The 16,609-nt window shown below is 39.6% G+C and overlaps 1 protein-coding gene and 1 non-coding gene across 2 annotated transcripts in view; one reads left to right on the top strand and one right to left on the bottom strand.

The window, feature by feature from the left end:
- Nucleotides 1–16,609, top strand: part of bcorl1 (BCL6 corepressor-like 1) — a 71,709-nt gene that overhangs the window by 3,286 nt on the left and 51,814 nt on the right. The gene's annotated exons all lie outside the window — the stretch shown is intronic.
- Nucleotides 2,053–2,125, bottom strand: trnav-uac. Its single transcript has one exon. It is a non-coding gene; the product is annotated as a tRNA-Val (tRNA).

Below are 16,609 nucleotides of genomic sequence, written 5' to 3'. Positions count from 1 at the left end.
CCAGGTTTCGGACCTTGGAGGACAGACAGATGGAGGTCCCGTCCACATCGAGCATGAGATCTCCAACCTTCTGCAGCAGCGCTTTGGGGGCCATCACCATGAGCTCTGTTTTATTGCTGTTGAGTTTGAGTTGGATAGAGGTCATCCAGGCTTTGATGTCGTGGAGGCAGTTTACCAGGGAGTGGGGAGGGAGCTGAGTGGATGGTTTGGTCCTGAGATAGAGTTGGGTGTCATCTGCATAAGAGTGGAAGCGGAGATCATGTTTGTTAATAATCTGTCCAAGGGGAAGCATGTAGATGGTGAAAAGGAGAGGTCCAAGAACAGAGCCTTGAGGCACGCCCTGGTTAACTGGGGCGGGGGATGAGTGAGAGGTGCCGATGGTAACAAACTGTTTTCTTTGTGAGAGATATAAGTGGAACCAGGAGAGAGCTGTACCAGTGATGCCAAGATGGTGAGACAGGCGGTCAAGGAAGATGGTGTGGGATATTGTGTCGAAGGTAGCGGTTAGGTCAAGGAGAATGAGGAGGCTGATGTGTCCAGAATCTGCAGCTGTGAGGAGGTCATTGGTTATTTTGAAAAGGGCGGTCTCAGTGCTGTGGTGAGTGCAAAATCCTGATGGAAGAGGTTCATGGAGCTCATGGTTGGACATGTGTTGCTGGAGTTGGGCAGCAACTGCTTTTTCGAGAATTTTGCTGATGAAGGGAAGGTTGGAGATCGGTCGATAGTTGGAGAGGTCCTCCGGGTCTGACCCAGGCTTCTTGATATTTAGGTTTATCCTAAATACAATCCAAACAATCGGGGTACAAGAAAATTCACCCCCCAGTACAATGAGAGCATGATAAGACACTAGCTAATGAGACACGTTTGCTTTTTGAACCAGGCTGTAAACCAGTTTATTTCTGTTTAACGTGTCCAGATGGGACTTCCGGTGTTCCTGCAGCTAGCCTCAAGTGGACACTCGCATTATTGCATTTTTTTGCACTTCCACATTGGCTTCAGTTTTCAGGACCGGAGGTTGCCGCTTGGTCAGTACTCGACTTTTGTCATTTTTGAATAGAAAACAACTCACTGCTGTTCTTTGTTCTTTTTTAATGGAGAAATGTCATCAGGTTCTGATAAAACTGGTGCTTTAGCAGCATCCATGCTAATCTCTTCCACTATAATTGCACCGGCTTCTTGTTGCTGCTTGCTTACATATGGACTCTGCTGCGCCCAAAAGTACTGCCCCTCATCGCTGATTGGTCCTGTCACTTTCTAACCGGGCCCAAACAGTTCAGACAGGAGCTTTGCAAGATGGATTCACCAGTGAGAAACTCAGAAACCGGCGGATCCATCTGCTTTGCAAGGTTAGGAGAGCTTAATATCAGAATCACATTCATTTCCAGATCAAACACACTTATCCTCTTAAATTTGTCCTACTCTGAAAACTATGGGACAAAATATCACTGTGACGCCAAGAACGATATAAAATCAACAAGCAAATTACATAAACATGATTAAATATGTCAAATGTGTATGTTTCACACGTAAAAGAAAAAAACAAAACAAAACAATGACGAGGGTGTGCATGGACTGTGTAAGAAACTCCTCTGCAAACTACTCCAGAAACTAATAAACCTATTACACATCCAATTTGTTCAGTGTTTACTGCATAAACATAGATTCTGTTGTTTGTATTGGATTGCTTTAAAGCTTATATACATCACTGGATTGTGTTGTATTTCACCTATTCAGCTTTTTAGAAAATATATTTAGCTCTAGTGTATTAAATACTACCATATTAGGACATAATGTTGTACAAAGTTACAAACTGAACAGTAAAAATCCTATGTGAACATTTTTATTTTTAATATGTTAAGGTCCATGTAAGCTTAATATTCAGTATTGTCAGAGGTCTAAGACCATATCTTACATCCATCATAAATTTATATTTGTAGTGGCGTAGGGTATTGGGAAATCATCCATATGGTTAAGATCTTAGCTTTATTGTACTTTAGAGAAGTGATGGCAAAGTGTCACCTTAATATTTTTTGTGTGTTTTGAAAAGAATCGTGGTTCCACTGGGGCTCGAACCCAGGACCTTCTGCGTGTAAAGCAGACGTGATAACCGCTACACTATGGAACCAGCTGATCGGTGCGGTTAACAAATTGCTTCATAAATGTAAATATAACCGTGATTGTAAACACGAGTACTATGATTAAAAGGCTATAACATTGCCGGTCCGCTCTCGTTAACGGAACCGTCATGTGACGTCACATTCAAGGGTCGCCTCCTACGCTAAAGAGAAACACAAACCCACACATATATTTATCACGCAAGTGTAGATATGAGCACATATCCATAGATACGGTCGCGTAAATGTGCACTTGAACACAAACCCGTAGATTTATATCTGCGAACACAGAACGAGCAGTAGGTCATCCGGGGTGTCAGCCGTTGGCTGGTGCTCCGACCTTCCGTCTGAGCTGGTTGTGTCAGGGCTCCGTTCACGAGTGGAGCCCTCTCTGGTTGTTCAGTCGTTGTGGTCGATCGCTGTTTGCGGAAGCGAACATCCTTCATACATTCAGTTACAGATCTGCCAGCTCTGCACCGACAGCCTCAACCATATCTGCCCGTCCCTCTCTTCAGCCTGCAGCTCGTCTGCACTGATTCCAACATAGCGGAGTTCATAGCGTGTTCATGTTTCTACACTCAGCCATTACCAGGGACTTTTTTTTTCTACTTCAATTTTTTATTCTTCCAATTTTAATACCTATGTTATTTGGCAGTGTTGTACTTTTTTCCCCTAAGTTTTGAAAAATGAACCTCATCTAAAAATGTGCCTACAGTACTACATTAGTGTCAATGTTGACGACTAAATCTGTTTATAAATGTTGGTCAACATTCTTTTCCATAAGACAGACGAGACTAAGAGTAGGTACAACATAATATTGGTGACTGACGTAAAGTAAGTTTAGTGTTTTTGTCAAGGAGACTAAAATGTAATTTACTTTATGTTGGACATTCAGAATCCACAATATTTCTTTACAATGGGTAAATCTGTCAAAACACAATGCTCCTGTAGCTCTTCTGTCTCCCAGCTTCTGGAAAACAGGAATCCCAGGTTTGGCAGAATGCACAGAACATACTAGAATGATCTGGCACCAGATTTAGGCAAAGAGAATTTTCTTCAAAAATTAGACACTGAAAAAAATATGAATCCAAAATAATATTGCTGTTCACCAATGACATGTTTTAGAGTGTCATTCCATGAAAACATTCTTCACCCAGAATTAAGTATGCAGAATTTGTGGATAGATAGATAATCCGGAGAGAAATTCAAGGTATCCAGGCCCCCCACCCCCACCCACACACACAATTTTACCAAAGCAAAATAAACACAAACTTCTTCACAGCTGTGAAAATCTTACCAAATTTGAATTATACTTTAATCTAAAATTTGAAATTATACTACAACCAAAAGTTTAATAGAAAAAAAGCCTTTGCAGAGAAACACAAATAACCTATAGCCTATATTGTTAAACCCTCCTGTTGTCTTTAGGTCACTTTGACCCGATTCCAAAAATTAAAATGTCATAACTTTAGTATTCTTTCATATAATTGCCTGAAAATGACATGGATGATTCCATGCTATGCTCGTTGCAAGTAACATTAATTTTGAATATTTCTGTTGAATTATATGTGCTTAATAAAAATGTGTAGCATATGTTGTCTTCCTGGGTCAGTTTGACCTGGGAAGACAACAGATTTGACTTTTTGTTGCCGTTAAAAAATGGAATTGGTGTCAAAACAATATTCTGACAAAACTTTGACATATACCAACCCCTGATATTCCATCAAATTTTGTGTCTCAGATCATAACCATTGTTAAAATAATACAAAATTTCTGCTTTTTAAAAAAAAATTTTACACAAAAATGAGGTATCTTTTTATGTGAATGTAAATGAGGTCTATTATACCATACATAACAAAACCAAGTGTAAAATATATGTCAGTGTGTTGGAAACAAGTTTACTAAAAAGATGAAGAAAAAAATATAGTAACAATTTTATACCTCATGCTTTATGAGTAGTCAGACAAGGTCGGGTCAATTTGACAACCCGGAGGTCATCAGGGGCGTAGAAAATGGGAGGACAATACGAGGGTTAAAGCAAAAATATGTTTTAGCCTGTACAAGAAAAAAACTGTGCAAAATGTTACAGCAAAGTACGGCAGCGTTAGAGAAATCATTAAGATCTGAATATGTTCAAGCGCTTGTTCAGCATTTTTAGTAAATACAAGTCTGTGTGCATTCATAGTATGGTAGGAAGAATGTGCAAAGAGTGCAAAAACTGCTGACTAGAACGCTGCTTGGAATTTTTGGCAAACTCCAAGCGGTCTTCCACCATGTGCTCCGGACAAATTAATCCATTAGTTTAAAGGCATGCAACTGGTTTATGGTATGGGGACTTACATTTTATGCATTTTGGACTGAAACCATACTTTCACAATTTATGAAACAGATCAGACCATTCTATTCTGTCAAATGCTTTTTCAGTGTTGAGTAAGATTGCAACAGCAGGGTGTTTGATAGATGCAGCCTCTGACATTACATGAAAAAGCCTTTGCATAGCTTTCAGATGTTAAGTGTCTTGGTCACACACATAAAGCATATCTTAGGAGATAAAACGTACACCTATACTCCCCGTTTCAGGGAGTAGCTTTGGCCTTGAGAAAGTTTTAATGAAGAAGAGTCAAAAAATAAATCATAAACAGAGTTATTTAGGATGTGTAGCTATGTGATTATTAATATTTTCCATTAGCCTAGAATGACACCAATCCCAGCAGAGATGACAGGCTTAAAAAATATTTTTTTTCAAATTAGACTTGTTCCTGGTGGTCATATTTGTCACTGTAACTCATAAAGAAACAATTTGTCAAAGTGCAGCCTCACAGGGGGCTTTGATAAAGTTTTCAGGCCAAACTAGCAACTGTTTCAAGCAAGGTCCTTTTTAAACCGGCTAATGAAAAATAATTATGATAATTAATCTATGTGCATCTGGAGCTTTATTCCTCCTTTCACAAATTGCGTATTTTTGGTGTGCCGCATCACATTCTAGGGGTGTTTTTGGCCTGCCGTGTCACATATGCATGAAAAGGTGCAAGTTCAGTTGTTTCTCCTGTGCCGCCACGCTGTTAGTTGTATCTGCAAATGTTTCTGCTGTAGTCTTCGCATCAAATGCAAAAGTTAAGAGTTCAAAACCAAACTCGAAAGATTCACAGTCACAACTCTCCTTCTTTGAGACATTTGGGCTTTGTGTGTATATTCCTCTTCTGCTAAAGTTGTTGGTTGTGAGTGTGTTTGAGCATTCAAACTTTCAAGAATCTACTCAAAGTGCCTCTAAATGTCAAATTCTCCATATTTAACTGGTGTGGGGTTTGTTATCTGTGACAAAGACTTCATCTCCCTCCTCAGCACCGTCTTTCCATTTTTAGCCACTTTGACTGGAGCGCTCCAGCTTCCTTAGGTGCCAGGGAGGGAAGGGCAGTAAGGCGTGCGTTGGAAAAATGTGGGGATGACAGCTGCATCTGTTTATCATGTGGGGTACAATAGCGCACCTTGAGAGGCAGCCAGAGCTGGTTTTCTCACTGATCCTGGCTCCAGCACAGCGGACCAGAATTAATAGACAAAGCAGATTCATATGTGGGCACACTCTGCTTAAAAGTGCTACATCCACAGGCTCTGGGTTTGACTAACTTCAGTATGTCAGAGTGATATGACAGAGCAACATCAGTTTTTCAAATGTAAGATGGCATATCAAACATCAATATTTATGTTGATGTGGTGAAATGTTATTTTTGTTAGATACTAATCTGATGGAATGTTCTTGTCAGAAAATAGTGACTATATTTCTGTTAAGTTTCCCATTGTCAGACAGTGAAGGTACAGTGCTGGGTCATGAAGAAGGGCTATGGTGTTGTCTGTGGTCGAAATTAGGGCTGAACTATATATCTGATGGCAGTGTAAGCACATGCAGTAGTGTACTGCGGGATGTCCACTGTAAGTCATGTCACCTGAAGCACAAGACAGTTTCCCTGTTTCTGTGACTGATCTGTTAGAGTAGTGATTCTCGAATGGTGTGGCAAAGCACACTGGTGTGCCTTGAGCTAAGTCTTGGTGTGCCGTAGTATTTTGTACATCCATAATACAGCTGCAAGTATACAATGACTTAAGTTCAGTCAGGACCACTTGGTCAAAAAACACACATGATTTGCTGTCACAAATACTTTTTCTTTGTTAGCAGTTGTAAATTTGCACTTATTGCTGTTTTTCATATGTGGCTGTTCTGGGAAGGAGGAGCTGGGGTGGAGGAGGGTTGTGAAAAGTGGCTTGGAGAGGGAGCAGCGAAACACAGCCAGGTTAGAGCAGTTTAGGCATAGCAGCAGGGGTGTGGTTAACCAATAGCGTGCTTAAAAGCAAATCAGCTGGCCGTCACTGATGAGGGCTATGTAATTGAGATCAGCTGATTTCAATCATATAGCAGCGCTTGATTCCATGGCTTGCCTGAGCTAATTGCCTGAGTTATTTGCTCGATTTACTGTAACATGTTTTAAATAGGCAATTTTGTATAGCTAGATATGGATTTGGTGTGTCTTGAAATTTTTGCTTGATCTTAGGTTTGCCTTGGGCAAAAAAGGTTGAAAACCACTGTGTTAGAGTCTGCATAAAATCAAAATCAGCAGTCAGAAAAATGCTCAGTGTGCATGCAGATTCTGTTTGTCTCCTGCTTGTGTGGGCTGCAAGTGGTGCTGCTGCTGTGAAAGATACACCAGCATGATGCTCCAGGCAGACACTAAATTATGCAAAGTGAGAGGATTCCTGCTAACAACAGTAAATTGTCCCAGTGCTAATATACTGTCCACTTATGAACATTCAGGCAAGTTTGAAGAAAGTTTAAGAAATCACTTTCACATGAAGGAAAGACGGACAAAAAAACCTGAAAATGTAATGCTTCTGACCTTGGCTATCACCATCTTACAGACATGAAGATATCTGTAGAAATCAAAAAGCAAGAAACTAAGCAAGGGGACCAATTTGAGAAGCTATAAAACTATAATTTTTAGTATTGTACCTTAAACTTTTAGTCTTGTTGAATTATTTTCAATTATCATTTGTTTTTATTTTTTATTTTTTTGGCAGATAGGGGTAGAAAATGGGGAGAGAAAGCAGGAAATGGCATGTAGGACTGCCCACATAAAAGAACAGCCTCTGTACGTGGGGTGCAAGGGCATAGGGCACCATTAGTTGCCTGGCATTCCATTGACTTATAGCTGTGATTGTCAGTTCATTTACTTGTCATTATATATTTTTTTGTTTGTGTATGTTAGTGCTTTCAGTATTTATCAAACACATTTTAAATGTTCTTGAAGTCTCAGAAACCTACCCATCCACTTTTCATCGCCATAAAAAGTTTGTAAAATTGATTTTGGGAAACTGTTTTCAACTGTCAATATAGGCCGATATTTACATACATTATAGATAGATATTTACAGTCAATATAGGCTGATATTTAAGGCCAATATAGACCGATATTTACAGCCAATATAGGCTGATATTTAAGGCGAATATCGAGCGATATTTACAGCCAGTACAGGACAATATGCACAGCCAACACAGGCCGATATTTAGGCTAATGCCATTAGGCTATAGGCCAATATTTAAGGCCAATATAGGTTGATATTTACAGCCAATATGTGCAGTTAATAATGACCAATATTCACAGCCAATATAGGCCAACATGTAAAGTCAATGTAGGCAGGTATTTACAGCCAATATACAGTGCTTAACAAATTTATTAGATCACCTGTCATAGTTGTCTCAGAGACCATCCAGCATCATGAAGTGCTTTAATTCAGACTCTTTCATTTTAAGCGAGCTCTCCACGTTTTACAATTTTTAACAGGAATGAGGAATTTCAAACTGAATTCACTCAAATTTGAGCCGGCTCACTGGAGTTCTCTGAGAAGTCAGAAATGAATCAAGCATAACATTCAACTACTAAAACTCATTTTCCTGTTCAGGAATGCAAGTGAATAACTTTAATTTGATATATTAATCAAGAAATATTAATATGCTTTACTATTTTTTCAGTTTTTTTTATACATCAGTAAATTTGAAAATTCATGGATAACAATAATTATTATTTTTCAGCATTAAAAATATCATTTCAGTTAAAGAGCTTCTACATATTGGTGTATTAACCATTGCAGAAACATAGTAAATGATTTTGGTAATTACCAGTGCTGTTAATTTAGGGCCACTGTGGCATAAACCTTCTTTGGTTAGGGTTAGGGTGGTCTAATAAATTTGTTAAGCACTGTATGTAGAAATCGAATTGTTATGATTTTACTAATATCGATGCCATTATTAATTTCGCTTATCGATTTTTTTGTCTTTATCTATTTCCTTATTGATTCCTTCCGGTGAAAGCCACACTTTTGACCGCTGAAGACTGTATTTGTAACTATAAGTCCTCCAAAACATTTGCCTGTCATTAGAGATGCAGGGATTGTGAAAAATTGGCTGATACTGAAAATTTGTTTAAACTTTCACTTTAGCCAGTGTCAATACTGATGATGCTTTTTTCTTTTCTGGTGTAAGACTCTCAGTGTGGCAGCATTTTCTTGTTTGGTTGTGAAAACAGATCAGAGTTTGTCCAGAAGGTGACTTCTGCTTATTTAGAAACTCACCTTTGTGTCAGCAGTTAGGTGATCTAGTTGCCAAATTAATATGACACAAACACTGGTAACTGATATCTGCCATGGCACATTATTAGTTGATGGCCGATGTTTGTCAACAGAGCCAAAACTGACAAATTCTGATGTAAAACCAATGCAGCTGTGCATCCCTACCTGTTATTATCTGACTCCATCAATGACTAACATATCTGTGCCTCGCCCATCATGTTTCATCAAATTGAATTGATTCTTATCCTCAAAAGCAGCAAATCAAACCAGCCATTTTTTTTGAAAAAATGACGTATAACCTTCTGCATGGAGACTGACAATCTTGTTTTGTTTAAACAGACACATCTCTCTGGACAAAAAGTCAAGGTGACTAAATTAGTGTTACAGTGGGACTTCAAACTGTGCCATGGGTTCTCAGTTTGACAGCCTCTGGCCACACTAGTCAGGCTCTTTTTGCACACACTTGTGATTCTAATAAGTGTATGGACCCTGCAGAGACGCTGGTGTGCAGAGTATCTATAGACACAGACAGCACACTCAGTCTGTATTCACTTCCTGATTTCTTTGTCTGGTCCTGTCTGTTCTTGTCAGCCACCTGGCATAACTTTTATACATTTTATCAATCAATTCTAGCATCTTCTGGCCATACCAGGCATTTCAGTTAATGTATTCACACACTCCTCACTGACATTTTGACAACACTTAAAGAATGAGGGTGAACTAAGTTTGTGTGCTGCTAAAAAGTTTGAAAGTCAGATTTGAAAAATACAGCTGCAGTGTCCCAGTTACTCAGGATAATCCACACCTCACTGTCAACAGTTTCCATGGGTCTGTTTCTTCAGTGTTTCCAGTGAAAATCTCTCAGAGTGAAGTCTGTAGATTATCCAGATTAATTTAGAGCAATTAGGCTATTTCTAAAGATGAACATACTTTTGAGCTTTATCCATAATCAATTTTGATAGATTAAGCTCTTCTCATCTTATCAGGGTGGGCTGAAATGTAAAAACCTGCAAATTTCATGACTGCACACAACAAAGAGGAGTTAATTCATACCTGTAAATGGGTTATATGTATTTCTACTTAAGTGACCAAATGGTTTAGTGACTATAAACAAGTCTACAGAATCTGCAGAAAGGCAATATTGATATGTTCACTTAAGCACCACCCTGATCAAGTTTCATCTCTTAATGAAGGAAACCCTAAAAAAAAGCCTCCATGCCACACATGTTTAAAAGAAACGCAGCTGGGAGCCTCAAACTGATTAAACTCGTGGTTATGGCTTATTCGTAGCAATGTCAAAGTAATATCTACCAACCTTATTTACACAACAATTATCATCATTCATTTTGAAGTCATACAGAGGTGAACTTTTTTCCTTATCTCTGGAAAGTTTGGGCATCATAAAAACTGCAGCACACTTCCATCAGCTTTCACAGACAGGAGGCTTTATTTATGCCATGCTGTTATCATCCTCATCATTAGATGTTTAATCCAATAATGCCAATTTGCATAGAAAGGAGTGTTTTTTTCTAAAATAACTGCGTATGAGCTGAGCGCCTCTGTGCACCAGTGCATATTTGTGCAGATTGGCCTCCAACATATTGAGGGGAGCATTAAAGCTGTGCCTTTTGACTTTTTTTACAGGGTTAGAGTGCACACTTTTTTGTGGAGCTTTAACAAACCTGCCCACTTGCTGTGTTTCAACAAGGTCCAGGTGTTTTCCGGCTCTGTCACTTACTCTTATGAGCTTGTAGCAAATGAAATGCATTTAACTTGAGTGTGGCATGATCCCTAGGCCTGACATCCAATTGCCAAGGTAAATGGAACGTAGCAGAGATCCTTGAGTGATGACTCGGCACAACGTTCTGTGACTTGATAAAAATTTTTTTTTTTTTAAACTGTACATAGTATTTTTTCATGGTTCCAGTTATGAACCAGTACACCTAAGAAGTCTTCTGAGAGGAACGGGGACAATTGGAGCAACGATGTGGCATGCAAATCAACACAGACACACAGAAAAAATACAGAACAAATCCATTGTGTAACCTGCACTTTTGACACCTATTTTTTTCATCAAAATAAAAAGTTGGCTGCAGCCAGAGATGGAAAAAGTCCATGAATTGTACTCAAGTAAAAGTACAGTTACTATGATTTAAATTTACTTAAGTAAAGTAAAAGTATCTAACCAAATAAAATTAAGAAGTATTAGACTTAAAGTTTACTTTAAAGGGGACATATTTTACCCTTTTAAGACAAGTTTGTATTGGTCTCAGAGGTTACCAAAACGTGCCAGTGATGTTTATTGCTGAAAAAACACTCCAGTATTGGACTTTTGCATGTTTAAAAACTCCTCTGTTTCAGCCCTTCTCAGAACAAGCTGTTTCTGCGTCTGTGTCTTTAAATGGTAATTAGCTGTCTGACTCTGTCCCTGACCACACCCCTCTCAGGCAATGGATGGAGCACTCATGATATTACAGGCACTTTTTTTTTTTCCCCAAAGTTTAGACTGGGATTCAAACTATCAATCTCCCAGACTGTAGTCAGCAGGGTAACCCCCTGAGCTCTCCAGCATCTCAGCTGGTAGCTAAGAGGATCAGTAGAGGAGGATGGAACTTTCCTCCAAGTGGGGGAGGGCCAACCAAACCTGGGGGCAGGTGCTTAGGCCCCTGGTGAGGTCACTAGATATAAAATCTGAAAACAGCTTGTTTCAGCACACATTTTCTAAAAGGTGGAGAAAGAGAAGGGAAGAGGGAATGGATTTTTCTAGTACTTGAGGGGATTGTGGACAGGCCAGGGGCACATACTTGCATCAGAAAAGCCTGAAAAAGTGATTATTGCATAATATGTCTCCTTTAAGCACTGAGTACGGAGTAGCTATTAAGAAGGTGTACAGTGAAATATGAGCTTTTCTTACTGTCAAGAACAAGAGAACAGATCCCCAACCAGGTTGTTCAGATCAAACCCCACCTCTGTAATGAAGTAAAATAAGGAGCAAAATTTATAGTGTTTATATAACTCATATAGAGTTAAATGTAACACAAGTGTCTATATTGCTCCACATATAGATAAACTATTCTTTAAAGTCTTAAATAGTTTACAATATGACAGAGCTGCAGCAACTCTCGAAAATCCGTGGGGAGGTTGGTCTCCTCTGGTAAGAACAAAGGAAGGAGTCAACCTCATAGTAAGGCAATGCAGACTGATGAAGAATATGCTCTATGCACCCTTTACAAACAGCTAAAGTCACAGGCAGAAACTCTAATTCAGTGAATCACTTCAGTCATGTTGCAAATGTGTCTACCATCAAAAACAGCAACAATTCACCAAAACATTAGCAAAAAAAACATACAACAGGCAACATCCAAACAGAACAAATCACAAATAACACATCTAAACACTCTGCCCGAGGGTATGATGGGGAACTCCGCCCACACACCACCCCAGATTTCAGATGGAAGTGGACAGAGCTTAGATCAGTTGAATCTTTACAGAGTTGAAATAACACTGGTGGCTCAACACTGTCAATAACTCCAACACTGAAGACCGTTTCACTCAGAATGGAGTTAAAATGACACTTTGGGGGTGCCAGCGTAGCTTAGTTGGTAGAGCAGGCGCCCCTGTACAAGAGTATTGTACTTAAGAAAATGCAACAGTTACTCTGGTTAAAACTTAAGTAGAAGTAAAAGTACTGATTAAAATGTTACTCAAAAAAACTACTCAGTTACAGTAATTTAAGTAAATGTAATAAGTTACTTTCCACCCCTGGCTGCGGCTCATACTGTATACCAGGGCAACTTATGTATCAGTATAAAGTGCTGAGACACAGACCACACCAGCAGGGCTTGGCGCCACCTTTAATTTTCTCATAAGGTCATATTTAAAGAAAACTGAGGCTATACCATTAAGTTAACAAACCATGTGGAGTGCTAGTTTGAAAGAGAACACTCATTAGAAAGGACAGCAGATGACAGGTAACCTGCCACACCAGATAGATGTGTTTCACACAGCCATCTGGTAAACCTTCCACAGACGGTGTTTGGAAAAGGGCAGAGCCAAAACTGGGAGGGTGATTGGATGAACATTCTGTCTGTCACATCTTTACGGGCCAATCAGAGCAAAAAAACACGTGATGTTGTACTGCCAAGTAAACACCATAGACAGCTGCATAACACGAACCATGGTGACTGTAGACATGTCAGTACACGACTTTTGTCGTTTTTGAAAATAAAACAACCCAATGCTGTTCTTTGTTTTTCTTTTAATGAAGAAATGTCATCAAGTTCTGATTAAACTTACGCTTTAGCAGCATCCATGCTAATTTCTTCTACCATAATTGCACCGGCCTCTTGTTGCTGCTTGCTTACGTCACGGCTCCGCCACCCCTTGACACCGATGGTCCTGTCACTTTCTAACCCAGCCCAAACAGTTCAGATGGGAGCTTTGCAAGATGGATTCACCAGTGAGAAACACGGAAATGGGCAAATCCATCTGCTTTGCAAGGTTAGATGACATGTGGAGGAGGACAGATCAACTGATCTGTCTCATTACTGCAGGCAGAGAGCTCAACTACCATATTATAGCGAGTAGATGTGCAAACTCCATACTGTAATTACGGATGGTACTAAAGCAGCAACATAGCTGCACAAAAACTGCATGCTGTAGACTTTGCCGTATGAAATGGAAATCTTTGTACATGAGGATGCTTTTTCCCCTTATGTGACTTAAAGAACAGACAGTATCTTATATTCTTATATTCTGCAATTTATATTCTGGATTTTACAGTATTTACCAGGGTTTCAATCTCAATAGTAATATGGAACAACTCTGATTTTAGGATTCAGAAATGGAACAGTGTTAAGGTACAAGGTTAGGGCCGCCTGTCAAGGCAACAAGACAAATTTCCATTTGAAATTCACATAAAATGTTGTATAGATCTTTATTTTGATCTCAATATCAGTCCAAATCAAATCAAATCAAATCATCATTTTTGCTATAATTGTTCCGTCCTGTCCAGAAGTGCAAAAAATGCAGGTCTCCTAATGTTAACTTCTAGTGTCTAGTGCCGTTGGCTGCAAAGGCTTTTAAAGGCTTACTAAATGGGGATGCCAGTATTATCGGTATGATCTCAGTATTGGCAGACAATTCTGATAATATATTGGTCGTACATTTGGCAGCCTTAATTTCATGTAAAATGTACAACCCTACCATCAGGTATAGGAGATTTTTCAGGGTGCTGCACTCTCAAGGAGGCCTATCATGAGACCTGGAAACTTTAAATTAAGCCCCATATGTAAAAACAACCACCAGACTGTCTACTTTTCTCTCTCTTCTCTCTCAGTCCTGCTTGACTCAGCCTCTCTTTGCAAAGGAGACACTTGTTTTTTTTACAGTACAAAAGGTGTGTTTATATCAGTTTCAGCACCAGGTAAATGGGTTTTGAAATATTGGCAAATCCAATATGCAGATATGTATTCATTTTTACAGCAGAAATAAACATAGGTTTTACAGATTGTTTTAAAAGCACATATAGTATCAATAACTATTTTTTTGTGGTACTAGAGGTGTGCTAGAGGTGACATTGACATGGATGCGTTTTAGATTACATGGTGACTGTTGTTGTTAGGCTTCATAGCGCCTCAATAGAAACCATTGGGTGATGTCCCTAAACTTCCCTAAGAATAGACGACTTCCAGAGAAACCCAGCCTAATGTATCATTGACTTGTTGCTCTGAGAGGTGGTCTACCAATGTTAGACCACCTGCTCCGTCTTGATGCATTCTCACAACCCACCAGTTCAGTCTTGATCCTCTAACTGGGCCTTGGAGTTACTCACCAAGCAAACTAATTGTACAAGCCTTTGTACAATTGTGTGACCAGGATGTCCTGACCTCAGAAAGGTTTCTGTGGGAGGTTTGAGACCAAAATGGCACAAGTACTCAATAAAGAAAGACTGATTTTACCACATATGTAACTGATGTTTTTCTGACACCAGAGTTTTCCCCTATCTATATTTATACTTGTACTAGTTTAATCTGCAGTGTTTCATTTAGTTTGTGTGTCATGTTGCCAAGAGAACAAGGCATAGCTGCTTCTGATCTGTTAACCTAAATGAGCACACAAACACCTTAATCTTCTCCCCGTAAATTAACCAACAAAACATACGTGTTATTGGAGACAGTTTGCATGAAAAGGTGAATATGCTGGTATGGTATGTCATGAACACAGACTGATTTTCAGTTCCTCCCTCAGCAAAAAATAAATTAAAAATAAAAAACAAATCAAAGCAATCCCACGTATGAAGCCACACTCCAACTCTGCCTTGCTTATATTCCATCTTTTTCAACAACATTTTGTATTAATTCACCTGACCTTCACAATTTTATTAACACAGGAAATGAAGAGAAGCAGTCTTACTCCTGTCTAAAGCTTCTTGCGCAGAAAATCCACTCTTACGCCCTCCTCCGTGAACATTATGCAAAATACTGTGTGACACATTACAGAATACTGTAACTTTAGATCAGGATGTTTGATTCAGTTGAAGCTAAGACTTATAAAGGCAGGATGTAAAATAACCCTGTCACTGCTTTTCATGGGCAGACTTTGAAATGGTGATGGATAGTGGGTTTCCGTACAACTGTTTTTCAGCTGATTTTGCCATAATGTTGTCATGATCGGCACTGTTGCCTTAAAATAAGAGAGCTTTATGTCTGTCTATCCTCATGGCAGGGACATAAAGAAAGCATTCAGACCCCTCTCACTTTTTTCAATTTTGTTATATTGCAATCCGATGCTACAGTTGAAAAAGTCCTTTATTGTCATGAATCTACACTTAGAGCCCAAATCTGTTAAAATTAAAAAAAAACTGATGTATCACATTGACACGAGTACTCAGACCCTTTGCAACAGCACTTGAAATTTAGGTCCACACAGCTGCCCATTCACATCAGAGCAAAAACCAAGCCTTGAGGTCAAAGGAACTGCCTGCAGAGCTCAGAGACAGGATTGTTGCAAGGCACAGATCTGAAGGCCACAAAACAATCCAACTGCACTGAAGGTTCCCAAAAGCACAGTGGCCTCCATAATTCTCAAATGGAAGATGTTTGGCACAACCAGGGCTCTTCGAAGAGGTGGTCGCCAGGCCAAAGTGTGCAGGGAAAATGGCCTTAGTAAGAGAAGTGACCAAGAATTCAATGGTCACTCTGACTGGGCTCCAGAGATCCTGTGTGGAGATGAGACAAAGTACCTGAAGGACAACCATCACTGCAGCCCTCTACTGATCTGGGCTTTATAGCAGAGTGGCCGCTCCTCAGAGCAAAACACATGAGAGTCCACTTGGAGTTCGAAAATAAGCACTTGACAAATTCTCAGATTGTGAGATACAAGATTCTCAAGATTAAACTGTTTGGATTCAGTTCTAAATCTTATGTCTGGAGGAAACCAGACACACTCATCACCTGCCCAATACCATCCTAGCAGTGAAGCATGGTGGTGGCAGCATCATGCTGTGGGGATGCTTTTCTGCAGCAGGGACTAGGAGACTGGTCAGGGTTGAGGGAGACCAGAGTGAAACAACGTACAGAGATATCCTCAATGAAACCACAGCATTGTGGACCTCAGACTGGACCAAAGGTTCCCCTTCCAACATGACAATGACCCTGAGTTCTCAGCCAAGAAAACATAGGAGTGGCTTAGGGACAACTCTGTGAATGTCCTAGAGTGGCTCAGCCAGAGCCCTGACTTGAACCCTATCCAACATATCTGGAGACCTGAAAATGGCTTTTCACTGACCGTCCCCATCTAGCCTGAAGAAGAATGGCAGAAAATCCCCCAATCCAGGTGTGCAAAGCTTGTTGTGCCATATTCAAAAAGACTCAAGGCTGT

The sequence above is a fragment of the Cheilinus undulatus genome, linkage group 10 (genome assembly GCF_018320785.1).
Source record: "Cheilinus undulatus linkage group 10, ASM1832078v1, whole genome shotgun sequence".
Taxonomy (NCBI): Eukaryota; Metazoa; Chordata; class Actinopteri; order Labriformes; family Labridae; genus Cheilinus; species Cheilinus undulatus.
This window is presented reverse-complemented; position numbering and strand designations above follow the sequence as displayed.